Raw genomic sequence first — 15,092 nt, forward strand, 5'->3', positions numbered from 1 at the left:
CAAAAGATTTATATATTAATTAAAATAAGCCGCAAGGACTTATCCAAAATTTCTAAACCCGGACTTCACCAAGCAAAAGATGGACCATCCATCCGGGTTAAGTAAGAGTTACTAACGGTTCATAAGTGCAGGAAATTTAAAAACAGGGGCAACAAAGGCTTCATCCCCACAAACAGAAGATCCCTCCACCTTTGTCACCCCCGCAGATTGTCTTAAGGATCATGGATCCTTTATTCTAGATACTATTGTTTGTTACAGACCAAAGAAATTGTTCATAAAAACATCAACACTAAACAAAAAAGTGGGCTCGGGCCTTGTCTTTGATATCCTTCATTGCCCACTCAAGCTGCATCCTCAACCGCAGCATCACCTTCTCCCTTGCCAGCTTCAACCGCCTCCTTAACGCCACTGGTCCCAGCCTTGGTGTTCTCAACCATCTCCTCGCCATCCTCACCACCAAGGTCGTCAAGAGCAGCCTTCCATTTCTCCACATCCCAGGCCGACTTGTCAAAAGCTGGATCACCGGCCTCCGTCGCCATCTTGATCCGCGCCTGGAATATCGACCTGGCAGCCCACACCTTGGCTTCATCAGTCTTGGGCTCGGAGCTAGTACAAGCCTTTGAAGCCTCCTTCTTGACAGCAGGAGAGGTAACCATACAGTCGATGTCATCTAGGGAGAACTTGAGAGCGGACTTTCCTGATTTCTTAGTGCATGTAGAAGAAAAGTCGACAGATAAGTGCTCTATTTTATTTTATTTACTTTAAAATTATTAACTTACTTGACATGCTTGAACTTGAGGAAATATCACAATAAGTTTATCTTGTTATGTTTATTTTGTTATGTTCAAAACCAACTTTAAGTGTAGTCAGTCTTGGTTTAAGCACTATTCAAATTGAATAACTTAAGTGTCTGGTGGTCGCATAACATTACATGCTCAAGTCATGAGTCTTGGCATCAAGGGGATGATGAGTCAAGGACGTACCGGTGCTTAATTAATAATAGAAATTATACGTTTAATCAGAATTCGTGATCAATGACTGAAAATTGTTTACAAAATATGCAAAAAATGTTTAAGTTAGAAAATGCAGAATTAGAGTTCTGCAGTTTAATCAAACTACAGTATATGTGATTGTATTATTTTGCATATTTTGAACCATTTTCGTGCAGCTTTTTTCAAGAATTTTACTGCCATTTTTTGAATTATTATGGATACTTTGAACTTGAGAGATAACTGCCATTCTTCAGTTTGAAATTGATCAAAACTATGATATATTAGTTAAGAATTAACACATAACATTTTGATTATATATACACGCTAGAAGCAGCAGCCTCCCTATCCCCAGGGATAGAGGTAAGGTTTGCCTACATCTTATCTTCCCAAAACCCTGCTTTTAGTTTTTGCTATCTGTGGGATTTACTGGGTAAGGTTGTTATACTGGTTATATATGCACAAAAATAAACTTCTTATAATTTATCATTTTTTGTGGTCATTGAGGCATATGCAACTCCCAGCCCTAAAACGAATTTCGAAGCATCCATCCATCCATCCTTTCAGATCGGCGGTGGTAGCACTCGTAATCGCAGATTGATTGCAAAATCATCTGCTTGAATGCTTCAGCAGACTATCATCTGCAGCAGTAAAAAGGTATGTTTTTGCAATCTAGTTTCGTTCAAGTAAGGGATTCTAGCCAATTGAAAGGATCTTCTGATCAATTCAGAGACAAAGCCCTAGAATTCGCTGACTTGTGATGGTAATTTAGTTCTTTGATTCGTTAAGTTGTGATGATATATAATACCAGTGGGTCTTTTCTTAAACACTAGAAGCTCGTTTACCAGTCCTAACTGAAACTAAAGCAGGTTTCATGATTCATCTTTATCAGTTTATAGATTCTTAATACAAAGTAACGATTTTGAAAACATAAACAAATAAATTAGAAGTTGGTTCGCTCGGTTTGTTTGCAGCCCTATATAATAAATAAGTGCCACATGTGGTATGTTGTGTGGATGTGATATTTATTGATAGTAATGTAGCTTGTTGATTCTTCTGTCATACAAAATTTCAGGTTTTGGAGCCCAACAAAATTAGAATGAATGTAGAAGACGATAGACTGAGTGTTTTGCAAGATGATCTTATCCTTAAAATTCTGTCTTTTGTTGGTTAAAAAGATGCTATTGGAACTAGTGTTTTGTCACCCAGATGGAGGTACCCTTGGACTCCAATTCCCAATCTCAGTTTCTCAAGTGAGGATTTCTCTACCATTGACAAGTTCTCCAACGCTGTTACACATGTCCTCCCTCATCGTAATAATGAAGCTCAGTTGTCTTCTTTCAAGCTTTATATACGTGCAAAGGACGGCCATGATGTTGCCCTAAGGATTATGAACCATGCGTTATCTCTCAGTGTTCAACAACTAAACATTAAATGTTTGTTTGGGAAGATTACCGGAATCCCTCTTTCTCTTTCCGGTTCTCAGACTCGCACATGTTAGTTGTATTTAGTTATAATTAGGGTTTTAGCCCATGTAGTTGGTTAAAGCCCATAGGCCTTTTATGGGTTGAAAGCTAGGGTTTGTTTGTGTATAAATAGATGTAGTTGTCTTTGTATTATTCACACATTCAAGTAATAAACATTACTTTCACTACAACCATCTTCTTCTTTACATGGTATCAGAGCTACGGCTCTCGATCCAAACCCTAGCCGCGATCTGACCCGAACCCGAGTCTGACCAGCTGTCACCAGCAGCCTTCAGATCTGAAACAAGCTCCTGCCTTGTTGTTCTGTCCTGTCACGAAATCCTTTTTTTTCGACCGTGAAAGTACTGTTCACCGACGAGCACTGTTCACGTTGGAATCACTGTTCACGCCGGAATCACTGTTCACCGGAATACTGTTAACGCCGGAATCACTGTTCACCGGAGTACTGTTCATCGCCGGAATTACTGTTCACGCCGGAAATCACTGTTCCCGCCGGAAGTTACTATTCAGACCGGAAGTCACTGTTCACGCCGGAAGTCACTGTTCACTGCCGGAAGTTACTGTTCGTTTGCCGGAATTTCTGTTCACTGCCGGAATTACTGTTCGCTGCCGGGATTTACTATTCACGACGAGTAACTGTTTACGCCGGAATCTGTTCCCGCCCTCCACCCGCACTTGTTACTGTTCACAGTCAATTTTCTGTTTCGTGTATCACTATGGGCGAAAATAAATACATTTATACATTTACTAAAGAGGAGCATGATCTTATTCAACGGTTTCTTACCTCCCAGTTGCCTCATCCTCAAACCAGCTCGGCACATTCAGGTAAACCTTCTAGCCTTGACTTATCATGGGTGATTGATTCTGGAGCCACACATCACATGACTGGGAATCGGGGTATTTTTTCTAGTCTTCAAAATGTTTCCCATGCACCGGTACGTCTTGCCGATGGATCTTCATGTCCTGTTCTCTGCATAGGATCCATCAGTAACTCGGAAAACCTAAAACTGTCTTCTATCCTATTTGTTCCTAAATTTCCTACTAGTCTTTGTTCAGTGAGTCAGATTACCAAACAAAATAACTGTTCTGTGACCTTTTACCCAACTCACTGCGTTTTTCATGAACTAGGAACAAAACGGGTAATTGGTACTGGTTTTGAATCAGAGGTCTCTATCGTATATCCCCGTTTTCGCATCCTGTAGCAAACTTATGTGATTCCGCTGTCAGGGAGGCTCACTGTCGGTTAGGTCATCCCTCTACAGCGGTTCTGAGGCAAATGCGACCAGATTTACCACTTTCGTCTTTTAATTTTCATTGTGAGTCGTGTCAACTTGGTAAACATACCAGGCGTTCCTATCCCCCTAGGGTGCCCAATCGAGTCGGTTCTTGTTTTGAACTGTTGCATTCTGATGTATGGGGTCCTTGCCCTATCAAATCTACGTTGGGTTTTGAATATTTTATTACCTTTATTGATGACTATTCTCGCACTACTTGGGTTTATTTGTTGAAATCTCGTAGTGAGGTATTTTCCATATTTCGAGAATTTAATGCTTATGTTCAAAACCAATTTAACACCACCATTAAAACTTTACGATCTGATAATGCTAAAGAATATTTTTCCACCGATTTTTCTTCATACTTAAAAACCAACGGCATTATTCATGAATCATCGTGTGCTTATACATCTCAACAAAATGGTGTGTCCGAACGCAAAAATCGTCACATAATGGATGTTGCTCACATAATCATGATCCAATCACGTGTTCCTCATCGTTTTTGGGGAGATGCCGTTCTCACTGCCACATATATGATTAACCGCATGCCCTCAACCGTTCTTCATGGTAAAACACCATTTTCTGTACTATTTCCCAACGATGATCCATTTCCTCTCGCACCTAAAGTATTTGGTTGCGTCGCCTATGTTCATGACCATCGTCTGAAAACCATCAAACTTGATCCCCGAGCCATTCGTTGTGTCTTTCTTGGTTACTCACGGGTTCAAAAAGGGTATCGATGCTATAGCCCATCACTTCACCGATACTTTACTAGTGCCGATGTCACTTTTCATGAGTCTCCTTACTTTCCCGAGTGTTCCACTCTTATTTCTGACCCGTTTCCCGACCTCGATATACCCACATCTCCCTTCCTCCCCACCATTCCTGTGTTGATTCCCTCTACCGATCCAATCTCTGCTGATTCTGACCCACCGACAGAACCTCCGCCACTGCTTTTCACATATGCTAGGCGAGGTAAGGGTCAAATATCAGAGACACTTGATTCACATTCAGGCCACAACCTCGAAATACCCTCAGATCCTCCGTCTGCATCCGAACAATCTACACCTCTCACTGATACATCCTTACCCGATCCGACACCTTTACCAGAAGAAGCTACCCCTGATACACCTGTTTATGATCCTCCTGGTGCACCACTACCCGATATACCTATTTCTTTCACAAAGAACCCCGGAAATGCACTCGTTACCCAATTCAGGACTATGTTGCCTACACCCACCTATCTCCTGAATCTCATGCGTACACCACTATTCTTGATTCCTACCCGATTCCTAAAAATGTGACGAGCGCTCTCGCTCACCCAGGATGGCGAAAGGCTATGGAAGACGAAATTGGGGCTCTAAAGTCCAATCATACATGGGATCTTGAAACACTTCCTAAAGGGAAGAGTATTGTTGGTTGTCGTTGGGTGTTTACGGTTAAACTACACCCGGACGGCTCCTTACACCGCTTGAAGGCTAGGTTGGTCGCAAAAGGATATTCTCAGGCATATGGCATTGATTATGATGAAACCTTCTCGCCAGTTGCTAAAATGCTATCTGTCCGTATTTGTATTGCTCTTGCTGCCATTAATCATTGGCCGCTCCACCAGCTTGATGTCAAGAACGCCTTTCTTAATGGTGTTCTTGACGAGGATGTATATATGGAGCAGCCACCAGGGTTCGTTGTTGAGGAGGAGGTCTCGAAAGTTTGCAGACTACGTCGTTCTCTATATGGTTTTAAACAGTCTCCCAGGGCATGGTTTGGTCGATTCTCTAGTGTTATGGGACAGTTTGGGATGACTCGGAGTGCCTACGATCACTCTGTCTTCTTTAGACACCAGAAAGGAAAGAGGATTATCGTAGTTGTTTATGTGGATGACATTATAATCACAGGTGATGACGAGGTCGGGATCACCGAACTCAAGCAGTTTCTTCAGTCTCAGTTTCAGGTCAGCGACTTAGGTCGATTGAGGTATTTCCTTGGCATAGAAGTTTCTCGCTCTCCACAAGGAATACTTCTCTCCCAACTAAAGTATGTCCTTGATATGTTGACTGAATGTGGCTTACTGGGTTGTAAAACTGTTGATACCCCAATGCTTCCTACAAAGAAACTCCTCCCAAAGGAAGGAGATCTAATGAAAGATCCGGAGCGATACAGACGGTTGGTTGGTAAACTTAATTATTTAACCATCACACGACCGGATATCTCCTTTACTGTTAGTGTTCTGAGCCAATTTATGGCTGCGCCATACACCGGTCACTGGGATGCTGCCATTCGTGTCTTAAGATATCTTAAGACCTCACCTGGTTTGGGTATATTATACTCTGATCAGGGTCATTGTCGTGTGGGTGCCTTCACGGAAGAAGGACATGGTTGGATATCAGGGTTCTCATATGCAAATTGGGCAGGTTGTCTGATTTCTCGACGATCTACTACCGGATATTGTGTGTTTGTTGGAGGAAATCTTGTATCATGGAAAAGTAAGAAGCAACACACGGTTTCCCGGTCGAGTGCCGAATCGGAATATAGAGCCATGGCAGATGTAACATCAGAGATGACGACATGGGTACGTCGTCTTCTCATAGAACTCGGGGTTGTTTCTAATGACTTGATGCGTTTATACTGTGATAGTCAATCAGCCATTCACATAGCCAAGAATCAAGTATTTCATGAGAGGACAAAACATATTGAGGTCGACTGCCACCTTATCAGAGATCGAGTAGTAGGCACACAAATTGATCCTCCATCCATTCAACCAGTTCATGTGAAGACAAATTTTCAGCTAGCAGACATTCTAACTAAACCGCTCCGGAAAGCTCAGATAGATTTTATTTGTAACAAGTTGGGCATGATTAACATCTATGCTCCAACTTGAGGAGGAGTGTTAGTTGTATTTAGTTATAATTAGGGTTTTAGCCCATGTAGTTGGTTAAAGCCCATAGGCCTTTTATGGGTTAAAAGCTAGGGTTTGTTTGTGTATAAATAGATGTAGTTGTCTTTGCCAAATGATCTTATCCTTAAAATTCTGTCTTTTGTTGGTTCAAAAGATGCTATTGGAACTAGTGTTTTGTCACCCAGATGGAGGTACCCTTGGACTCCAATTCCCCATCTCAGTTTCTCCAAGTGAAGATTTCTCTACCATTGACAAGTTCTCCAACGTTGTTACACATGTCCTCCCTCATCGTAATAATGAAGCTCAGTTGTCTTCTTTCAAGCTTTATATACGTGCAAAGGACGGCCAGGATGTTGCCCTAAGGATTATGAACCATGCGTTATCTCTCAGTGTTCAACAACTAAACATTAAATGTTTGTTTGGGAAGATTACCGGAATCCCTCTTTCTCTTTCTGGTTCTCAGACTCGCACAAAAGTTTGTATGTCTACCAAATTAAAAAACTATTTGCTCAATAGTTCTCCAAACGCCACCTTGACCGAGGTAATTCACATGTCAATCTATATTATATATTTCATTGGGTTTATTTTATATTTCATAGAAACATCCAAACGATTTACAATGAAGTGGCAGGTAAGCGGGCAACAAGCTGCGCCGCAACCCCTTTGGGTTTATTTCATATTTCATTGGGTTTATTATATATTATTAACAAAATTAATGCATTGCTAAGAGAACCATTAAACTAACTTTATGACATAATTGCAGGTGCTGCGAAACCACTGTTGTTATGTCGGTGCAGGTGCTCGTGAGGACTCTGTTTAGCAAACTGTAAGTTATTGATTTCCCATGCGCATGCAATCAAGCGATTAGTAGAATCAACTGTTGGTTGGTTGGCGCAATATTCATCTTTCAACTGTTTGCACCACTTTTTTTTCATTTAATGTTATTTTTATGTTTGGAACTTTTTATGTGATGTTTAGAACCAAATTAGGTTTACCTTATCATGCTTAGAACCAACATAAGTTTATCCTGTTGTGTTTATAATTAAATTATGATTATGTTTATTTTGTTATGTTCAAAACCAAATTTAGGTTACTCTTGGTTTAAGGCACTCTTCAAATTGCATAACTTAAGTGTCTGGTGGTGGCATAACATTACTTGCACAAGTCATGAGTCCCAGCATCAAGGTGATGTTGAGTCAAGGCCGTGCTAGTCTTTAATCAATAATCGTAATAATCAAAATCAAACGTATAATCTGGCAGAAAACTGTTTAAAAAATGCAGAAAATTGTTAAAAAGGAAAATGCAGAAACAGAGTTCTGCAGTTTAATCGTACCATACTGTTTGTGTGATGGCAATTTTGCAATTTTTGAACCTATTCGTGCGGTTTTTAAACATTTTGACTGCAATTTTTGAACTATTATTGATATTTTGCAGTGTCAGGAGGCTGCTTCAGTTTGAATTTGATTTAAACTATGATATATAATTAAGGATTTACATAGAATAACATTTTGATTATATATACACAAAATACAAGTATGGTAAAGGGTATGCATTTACATGCATACTAGTGTTGGAATCTGTCAATGCTTTTTTTTATATCTATCAGGTCAAATGGGTTTTGTTCTAGTTATAATCTAGCTGTCTTAACGATTCAAAATTTGATTGAAAATGGAACATGCTTCCGCAGATTTTGAGACATTAATTTTCTGCAGATTTTTGGCACTATGTTTTTGGGTTTTCTTTGAACAATTTTCTGCAGTCTTTTAAGAAGAATAAATAAACAACACTATTTTGGTGTTCTTTTAAATAAAAAAGCAATATAGAGGTCAAAAGATAGTCAACCGGATCATAGGGGAACTGACAGTCAAAGTGAAAGTCAACATAGAGGTTAAACAAAAAAGTCAAAATTTGATTAGTTTCCATTGTGGAGGGGAAAACGATCAGGTGTGCAATTTTTTATACCATCAATCACATGGACGCAAAATGGAGGGCTATCATTGTCTTTTCAAATGCATCTAAACAGAATTTAAATGTTGAGAAGACGGTTGGGCTCATACTGCGTCAAATTGAAGACGTCGGGGGTGTAAGTGGCTTAAATTTGAAATGGGGAAAGTGCATTCGTTCGTTGACCAGAGTTGCAAAAACTACTTAAACCCTTTGAATAATTTTAAAGTGTTTTATATTTACTCACGCTTTTGCTTACCATTGGTATCATTTGTATCTGTGGGTGTGTACATGTGTGTATATATGCGACTGTACCTATGGTATGTATGTATTTGTATGTGTGTATACTGTCTAATGTGTGTATTCATATTTTGTTTGCTATACTAGCCCGGATAGAAATACAAGATATTTGTATGATTTAAATATAATTTTTGTAAATTTGAGTTCATAATTTACAAATTTGAGACATTTTCTGAAGTGGATTATACAACATTACATGGACACTTATACATCCTAAAATCACTTGATTATTAGTCAAATGCTTTAATATCATCAAATAAGTACAAAATAAGTTGCGACCCTTATGAACTAAATAACCATAAGTTGTAATGATGATGACAGTTTACTTATGACTTCTGTTATTTAACACATCATCAATTTGGGTGTTATGTGCTATGTATTTTCTGAACTTTGAGATCTATTTATTTTCATATATAAAGTTCTCTATTTATCAGTGGTGTCCTGTATTGCACCATGTCAGGTTTGTATTGCTGAATATAACAATGCTGACAGCCAACTCAATGCAATTAGAAGAAAGCAGGTTTGTATTACAGTTAACGGATCCAGCTGGTAAAACAAATAGTTGATTTAAAAAGGATATGGGTCAAATACGATGCAAAACGAAATCGCAAAAAATGAAACACACACTTTTAGAGATACAATTGGAAGTCTTTATACAATACATTTAACTTACAAACTTATAATAATAGCCTATTATAATGAATTTGTAATTTGTAGAAATTAAAAAATTGAAGTCCCAACCAAATGAACAGGGGCCAAAGATGGTGGAACATTTGACTATCCAACACTAGAGATGGTGGAAAATAAAGCTCATGATTATGCGGTGAGAATTTGACTATGTTTTTTATGTTATTAACTTCTCTATGGTTTTCCAAATCTCACCTTTTAAGAAAGACAGCCAAGTACATACCGTTTGAAGGTAACGAACCCTATGCGACTCATTTGATCCTCTTATAAAGGAAAAACAAACCCAAAACCCGTAAACAGGTCAAAACTTAATGATGAAGTATTTGTTATTTGCATAGGCTTATGAATGTTGATTTCACCTTTCCCTCTACTCCTCATGTTCCTGCTGAAGCTAAAACTCTCAACACACAAGTTATGTTGTTGTATTCACCAAAGTAAAAAAGTTTGAATATGAGTAGATTTTCCATATATTACAATACTATTAAATGTTTTGAACTAATGCAACTTTTAGTGAAAGACTGCTAAAGGTGTCTCCCTTGAAATTTGATGATTTACTTCAATCTTGGTTCACGACAATATTTCCTTTTAGCAGATCCTCAGTCATTCCAAAAAGACCCTAGATAACCATAACATTTCCAAACAGTATCATCTACCCATAAAAGTTCAAAAGTGACATTTAAATCTTAACTGAACAAAGAGAATTCCAAACCTATCACCAACACAATGACCAAACTACCCTCAATGTCACAGACTTGAACAAGGTCCACAGTGCCATCCTAAGTACTTTCATTAATGCTCAAAATACCATTAAGTTTGCTAACATGATCCATAAATCCAATACCCTGAACTCTTTTGCAACCACAAAATTACTCATTTCAATAGATCTTGTGCATTTTGATTTGAAATATCATCACTAAGTATGTATCACAGAAACGAAACCTGGGAAATATCATCAATAGGAGTCAAGTAGCAAAATACAGCATCACATCATAGACGCCTGCTTCTTCTAGTCATAGTTGCCTACGATAAATGTAGTGCCATTCATTATACAATAAAATGATTATCAAAATTGATATATCTTGAAACTCAACACCTCAAAAATGTCACATACCTATTCATCTGAAAAATAACAGGTGCGAAGCAAAGCTTCACACTCCTTCACCTTTTCCTAAAAAACCAAAACAATAATCAGAGTATGATATTAGCAACTAAACAATGAATGTATTGAAAAAAATCTTAAACCTTATTTGTTACGTGGTTGACAGCTATAACAGTGTAACTTCGAGGAATGTCGCACAGCAAAAAAACTAAGGCTGCAGCAATGTCACACGCCTGAAATTGAAGAAATTGTGTGTCTACAAACAACAAAAATATTAGAGTTGGTTACAAAAGCATAATTTTACAAACTGTTATAAAGATAATTACCTGAAAGTACACGCAGGATCAAAGAATCTGCAAACCTCTTGACTTTCATCTCATCATTATCAGCATTTCTAGTTGTATGATCACACAAACAAGAATCACCAGAAGATGCAGAACCCGCAGAACCCCCAACTGAATCATCATCTGGGATATGCTGCCCAATTTTGTTATAAGCAAATTTCAGTTGTAAATACTCTTTTAAATAATAGAAAAGAGTATGCAAGGTTGCGGAACATAAATTCCAATTCAAAGCTTTAGCAAGAACAATTTCAAGGTGATTCCAATCATGTGGGGCCGAACAAAAAAGCTCTAACTCGGGAAAAGAAATTTGGCTCTTATGAACGACTTTTAACGCTGTTCTGTAGCAAACTGTAGCCCACAAATTAACAAATCCAGGTTCCTCCAAATCAGATAGATCAAACTTTGATAATAGTATATCGATGTAGTACATGGCAGTAGAACATGTGAAAGAATCAAACAGTTGATCATTAGAGATCTGTCAACAAAAGACCCAAATTAGTGATATGGCAATAAAAAATAGATATTACACACTTCAAGCATATCTCACCGGTTCAATTTTTTCAAAAGCACGTTCTCGGGTTTCAGCAAATTTGGGTTGTTTTAGTACTTGCTCGTATGACGGGGATTCCAAAGACATATTAACAAGCAGCTTATAAGCAATTTCAAAATTACCACAGGTATCTTCCTTGCTAAGCACTTCAATAGATGTATTATTTTCTGTAAAAGATATAAAATATTATACAACTAATAAACCAAGAAAACAGTGGTGTTTTAATAAACTGCATGTCTTATAATTATACTGACCAGCAAAATAGCAATGGTTCAAAGCAGCTTTGGCTGAAATCCTTTCAGCAGGGTTATACTTCAGCATTTTCTGAAAAAAAAACAAAATTAAAAAATCACTCATCAGCATTTATAAAATCATTATTTTACTCAAAAGGCAGAGTCATCCTTATACCGATAAAAGATCAACACCATTAGGTCCGAGTAGAGGAACGGCAGAAGTCAAATTCATAGGTTTGCACCGAGGATATTCATTCCCCCAAACCCTTAGGCGATTAGTAACCTCTGGCCACTCCTCCTCAGTAGGTGTACCAAGCAAGCTGCATATTAACACAAATATTGATATCAGTCAACAGCAAATAAATACTTAAGACTACCAAACCTAGTTAATATTTGTTCACCAAAGAAGCCAGACCATTGCCAAAAACTAGTCATTTTAAGTTAATGAAATACCTGAATATACGATCCAATTGCTGGATCTCACTACCACCAGGAAACAAAGGCTGCCCTATAGACATTTCAGCTGTCCAAAATTATAAACCAAAATAGTAACACTGCATAATAATAACAAAACCACATCTGAATATCAATATCAATATATTATGCAACATCAATATAGTACAGATACAAATCAGAAAATATATTATATAACTTAACAATAAGATGTCAAATTAGAGAATTAACAATACTAACCAAAAATGCAACCAACCGCCCATATATCAACACCGGTGAACTTAACTAATCCCAACAAAACCTCGGGAGCTCTATACCAAAGCGTAACAGTCTACAAAATAAAAATAGACATTATAATATAATTAAGACCAAAATTATTAACATCAAATAGGAACAGGAAGAAGATAAAAACCTCATCGGTATATGGTGTGTCTGGAAGAGAAAAAGCACTACTGAGACCAAAATCAGCAATCTTCAGTGTCACATTTCCCTCGTTTTCTTCGATCAATAGGTTTTCCGGTTTCAAATCACGATGAATAACTCCAAGACTATGGAAATACGCAACGCCTTCACATAATTGATATAATAGTGTTCGGATTTTGGAAGGATCAACTGGTTCGGCACCTATGTGTATCTTCAAATTGGTGTCAACGTACTCCATCACGATGTGAACGTAATTATCATCGTGTTCAACGTCAAGAAGACGAACCGAGTGACCGGAGCTATTGAGCATTTTAAGTAATCCGATTTCTCGAAGTGCGGTCTCAGGGATGCCGTCTTCATCATCGCGTTGAATCCTCTTTACTGCTACAATTGCACGGGTTTTTTTTGTTTTTCGCTTTGTATACGGTTCCTTGCGAGCCTTCGTCAATGTACTCTAACTTTTGGTATTTTTCAGCCATAGAAACTGAAAGAAACTGAAGAACTGAAGAACAATAATCAATAATCGCTGAATGAAGTTGAAATTGATGAAATAAAACAAATATTGATTGGGGGAAATGAAACGGTTAGGGTTTGCTAATGTAAATGAGAATTGTTAAGGCTTATATTTATTTATTATCTGGTGAGGCGTCGGAGTATAGTAAGATTGCAGAGTTCAAATCAAAGGCGATCGAGGGATTCGCTTCGTTGCTTCTATCTGAACGATGATAGTGGGTTACTGGGTTTTATACGGTTTGACTAAGTATAGTTGTTTTTATTATTATTTACTAGGTTAAAACCCGTGTTAAACACGGGTTGGTAAAAACATAAATATAAACAAAAAATATCGTTCTTTAATTAAAAAATAAGTAAGATCAACTTTTTAAAAAAATAAGATATCTCAACCCGGGTGTATCATATATCTCAAACTTTCAAGTAAGAAAAAAAAAGAGAGAATCAAAATTCAAATAAATTAAATGTGAAGTTTTATAATAAAATTAATGCCATGTCATTGTTAATTTTTTTTCAAACACAATAGAATCAATGAATTATCATAAAAACTTAGCAATACTAAAACTCATTGCTTTTCTCGAAACATTGTATTCCTTGATATCAATCTTAAAGGCATAATTTTTGTGTAGCAAACTATTAAAACATAGCTAGAAAAGCAAATCCTTGGAAAGGAAAATAAAAAAAAGTTAATATTCAGAATAATATTACAGAACATAAATATTCATAATGTAAATAATGTTTTGAACTTAAATATTCATTTGACATATAATTAATAATAAGATTAACAGAAAAACATATTACCCTGTATTTTGAAACAAAGTAATAATGGTCTTTGAAGAATCCATATAAGGCTTTGTAGTTGTATTCTAAGACGAAATAACAATAGGATTTGAAGAAGACATAATCGACTAAGTAGCTGTATTAAGTGGTCTCATAATACTGGATACATAAGTGGAGAATGATAAACAATCCTTAAATAGTAATTGTAGATTTAATTTGACCGCATCAACATTTCCACAATAAATGGTATGTAAACATAATATTTACAAATTATTTTAAAATAAACGCAATGAGTTTAATGACAAATTTGAATTTGCTTATAACAAGTATGTTAATTATAGAAAGGAACCAATAAAATCAATAAGAAATTAATGACATTAACGTTTTTGAATATAATTATTTAATTAATTATAGTAATAATTATAAACATTTAGCAAAATACACATTTAGAATCTTTACCCTGCTAATGTCTTGAACACTTATTGTGTATCTATTTGCTATGGCATCTTTGCATCAGGCATCTGTTTATGATATCTGTAATATTTATAATACTTGTTTTAAAAAACGCATTTTAGTAAACAAACATGAAATTAAGATAGATGATCTACCTGGAGCAAAGGTTTTAGTCGTTCTGAAGATACAACAACAGTTCTTGATCTACAAGATAACCAAATAAACAAACAGCTAGTTATGAACCAGGGTAAAGTACAACATAGTTGTTCAAGTTAAGAGTAAAGGTAATTAAAGGGTAACTTCGGAAACTTATAATTGGTTCCTTGCACCACGAACAGTATAGCTGATATAATCAATCATAAATCATAACATTTTCTTTGATTATTTATAATGGCCAGCACTGATTAGAGTAGGTAAGAAAGCCTGAAAATGAGCTAAAAGCATCTTAACAACATGCTCATGTTTCATTCTGGCATGTTCTACCTTACTCTTCTAGTAACATTAACTGCAAGAATGACTTATTTATAATATAAATAACACTGTTAGATCAAAAATAAAAAGTAATACACAAGTGACACATCTATTATCAATACAATAATAACTTCTTTACATATACAATTAAATCTTAATAGCAGGTAGGGTGTACATGAAACCGACACAGCCTGATCAC

General features: G+C 36.8%; 1 pseudogene; it reads right to left on the minus strand.

The window, feature by feature from the left end:
- Nucleotides 1-10,688: 10,688 nt before the first annotated feature.
- Nucleotides 10,689-13,164, minus strand: LOC143562212 (cyclin-dependent kinase B1-1-like; annotated as a pseudogene).
- Nucleotides 13,165-15,092: the final 1,928 nt, after the last annotated feature.

This window comes from Bidens hawaiensis, unplaced genomic scaffold (genome assembly GCF_021521415.1).
Source record: "Bidens hawaiensis isolate Kalapana, Puna unplaced genomic scaffold, B.hawaiensis_p1.1 tig00001179_1, whole genome shotgun sequence".
Taxonomy (NCBI): domain Eukaryota; kingdom Viridiplantae; phylum Streptophyta; class Magnoliopsida; order Asterales; family Asteraceae; genus Bidens; species Bidens hawaiensis.